Genomic DNA, 4,288 nt, shown 5'->3' with positions numbered 1-4,288 from the left:
CACACACACACACACACACACACACACACACACACACACACACACACACACACACACACACACACACACACACACACACACACACACACACGTACACACACACACACACATACACACACACACACACACACACATACACACACACACACACACACACACACACACACACACACACGTATACACACACACACTCACACACACACACACACACACACACACACACGACGTACACACACACACACACGTACACACACACACACACACACACACACACACACACACACACACACACACACACACACACACCCACACACACACACGTACACACACACACACACACACATACGTACACACACACACACACACACACACACACACATACACACACACACACACGTACACACACACATACACACACACACACACACACACACACACGTACACACATACACACACACACACACACACACACACACACACGTACACACATACACACACACACACACACACACACACACACACACACGTACACACACACACACACACACACACACACACACATACACACACATGTACACTGCAGGTTACGTTCTGTACGTCATGCCCCCGTGGTATTTGGCACAGACGGGGGAGATTTTCTGAGTGATTAACGTACAAACCGTGGCAGGTGGATTGTATTTGCTGATCACCCTGAGACCACAGCTTTCTCCAGCAGCAGTTGCCTTGGTTACATGTTTGCTCACAGGCCCAGTGGGGAAGAGTTAATTCCGAAGACAGACACAGAGTGCTGGAGTAACTCAGCGGGTCAGGCAGCATCTGTGGAGAACATGGATAGGCACTGCTGAAATTAACTGAAGGGTCTTGACCCGAAACATCACCTATCCATGTTCTCCACAGATGCTGCCTGACCCACTGAGTTACTCCAGCACTCTGTGAAACATTACCTATCCACGTTCCGGGCCGAAACCACAAATAGGCAACGTTTCGGGCCGAAACCCGCTGGGTTTCGGTGCGAGCAGTTATCTATGGAGCTCCAAGGATACTGCTGCAACGTTTTTACTCAAAACACTCTCTGAAATAGGCCACGTTCTCCACAGATGCTGCCTGACCCGCTGAGTTACTCCAGCACTCTGTGAAACGTCACCTATCCATGTTCTCCACAGATGCTGCTGCACCCGCTGAGTTACTCCAGCACTCTGTGAAACGTCACCTATCCATGTTCTCCACAGATGCTGCCTGACCCGCTGAGTTACTCCAGCACTCTGTGAAACGTCACCTATCCATGAGATGCTGCCTGACCCACTGAGTTACTCCAGCACTCTGTATCTTTTTTATGCCACATCTAATCTGGTTCTTCATATGATCTCCCGGTGGCTCAGCACTTCGACTCCCTCTCCCATTCCCACACTGACCTCTCTGTCCTGGGCCTCCTCCATGGCCAGAGTGAGGCCCAGCGCAAATTGGAGGAACAGCACCTCATATTTCACTTGGGCAGCTTACACCCCAGCGGTATGAACATTGACTTCTCTAACTTCAGATAGCCCTTGCTTTCCCTCCTCTCTCTCCATCCCCTTCCCAATTCTCCAACTAGTTTGACCGTCCTCCTGATTAAATCTTACTTTGTGTGCCCCTCATTGTCAACTTCCCCTCAGCTAACAACCATCTACTTTTTCCTTGAACTTCATCCCCTTTGATCCCTTGATTTCACACCTTACTCTTTCATATATCTCGTGTTTCTCACTCCCCAGACTCTCAGTCTGAAGAAGGGTCTCAACCCGAAACGTCGCCTGTTCCTTCTCTCCAGAGACACTGCCTGTCCCGCTGAGTTACTCCAGTATTTTGTGTCTACCTTCGATTTAAACCAGCATCTGTCATTCCTTCATAAACATAAGATGAGTGTTTGACGACACTGGTCTTGGTACTCGCTGTAACCTGAAGTTCCTTGTTTGTCCATCTAACTTTCCTCTGTGCGACTTTAATGTGAGTTTATCCAAGTGTATTGTTGCACCATTATACTGGCCTGGTATTGTGGTTATTCATTGATATTGTATTATTCATTACTATATATTTATCTTTGTGCTATTGTGTACATGATGGGCCAGTTAAAGCTACAGCTAGTCAGAGTATTATTGTTTCATTGTTAGTACATGTTATAATCATACACTTATGAAATCCAAACACTTCTCATCTCCCGCTGACAAATAAGCTATGATTCATTTGTGAAAACATCGATCAAATGAAGCAATGACTGTCCACACAGGTCAAGCTGGTTCAGAACTGTCCCGTGAGAATTAACATCACAAATGCACAAACTGTTCTAGGCGTTTAAATAAAAACACAATGTCATCGGAGCCCTGTCATATTCACCACTTCAGTTTCCCAAAGTTAAACAAGTTCCAGAGTCATAGAGTGATACAGAATGGAAACAGGCCCTTCGACCCAACTCGCCCACACCGGCCAACAATGTCCCAACTACACTAGTCCCACCTGCCCACGTTTGGTCCATATCCCTGCAAACCTGTCCTATCCATGTACATGTCTCACTGTTTCTTAAATGTTGAGATAGTCCCAGCCTCAACTACCTCCTCCGGCAGCTCGTTCCATACACCCACCACCCTCTGTGTGGAAAAGTTACCCCTCAGATTCCTATTAAATCTTTTCCCCTTCACCTTGAACCTGTGTCCTCTGGTCCTCGATTCCCCTACTCTGGGCAAGAGACTCTGTGCATCTGTCTACCCGATCTATTCCTCTCATGATTTTTGTACGGTTCTTGAACTGTTCATCGTGGGGTGTAGACACTTACATGACTTTTTCCACAAGGCGTTACAGTAAAAACATGTGTAATTTACACGGCTTTGAGATAGGCGCTGCTTTTTAAGAATGTGTAAAATGAGAGGAGCCTATAACTTGGAATTTTGTGGTACACAAAAGTGCTGGAGAAACTCAGCGGGTGCAGCAGCATCTATGGAGCTAAGGAGATAGGTAATGTTTCGGGCCGAAAACCTTCTTCAGACTGATCGAGAGGGAAAGCAAGGCAAATCTGAAGTTAGAGAAGTCAATGTTCATAACGGTGGGTCGACTATGGATTGTGTGTGTGTGTGATTCCACCGCTCACCACCCGGTGTCGATGTTGAGCCTAAAGTCTTGCCACCCCAGGTCCAATTTCCCTTGCTTAGTTTAAGATAGACACAGAGTGCTGGAGTAACTCAGCGGGTCAGGCAGCATCTGTGGAGAACATGGATAGGTGACGTTTCACAGAGTGCTGGAGTAACTCAGCGGGTGCAGCAGCATCGATGGAGCTAAGGAAATAGGCAACGTTTCGGGTCGAAACCCTTCCGGGTTTCGGCCCGAAACGTTGCCTATTTCCAGAAGGGTTTTGGCCCGAAACGTTGCCCATTTCCTTCGCTCCATAGATGCTGCTGCACCATAACTCAGCGGGTCAGGCAGCATCTGTGGAGAACATGGATAGGTGACGTTTCACAGAGTGCTGGAGTAACTCAGTGGGTCAGGCAGCATCTGTGGAGAACATGGATAGGTGATGTTTCACAGAGTGCTGGAGTAACTCAGCGGGTCAGGCAGCATCTGTGGAGAACATGGATAGGTGACGTTTCACAGAGTGCTGGAGTAACTCAGCGGGTCAGGCAGCATCTGTGGAGAACATGGATAGGTGACGTTTTGGGTTGGCCCAGTCCATCACACAGACCACACTCCCCACCGTTGACTCCATCTACACTTCACGCTGTCTCGGGAAAGCAGGAAAACTCAGGAAAGTCACTCTCACCTCCTCCAACTTCATCTACTGTATCCGCTGTTTCAGGTGTGGAATATACTCCTATATATCGGCGAGACCCAGCGCAGGCTCGGCGATCGTTTTGCTGAACACCTCCGCTCAGTCCGCCTAAACCTACCCGATCTCCTGGGATGTCAGGACTTTCATATGAAGAAAGACTGGATAGACTCGGCTTGTACTCGCAAGAATTTAGAAGATTGATGGGGGATCTTATAGAAACTTACAAAATTCTTAAGGGTTACACAAAATTGCTGGAGAAACTCAGCGGGTGCAGCAGCATCTATGGAGCGAAGGAAATAGGCAACGTTTCGGGCCGAAACCCAAAATTCTTAAGGGGTCGGACAGGCTAGATGCAGGAAGATTGTTCCCGATGTTGGGGAAGTCCAGGACAAGGGGTCACAGTTTAAGGATAAAGGGGAAATCTTTTAGGACCGAGATGAGAAAAACATTTTTCACACAGAGAGTGGTGAATCTGTGGAATTCTCTGCCACAGAAGGT

The sequence above is a fragment of the Leucoraja erinacea genome, chromosome 22 (genome assembly GCF_028641065.1).
Source record: "Leucoraja erinacea ecotype New England chromosome 22, Leri_hhj_1, whole genome shotgun sequence".
Classification (NCBI taxonomy): domain Eukaryota; kingdom Metazoa; phylum Chordata; class Chondrichthyes; order Rajiformes; family Rajidae; genus Leucoraja; species Leucoraja erinaceus.
This window is presented reverse-complemented; position numbering follows the sequence as displayed.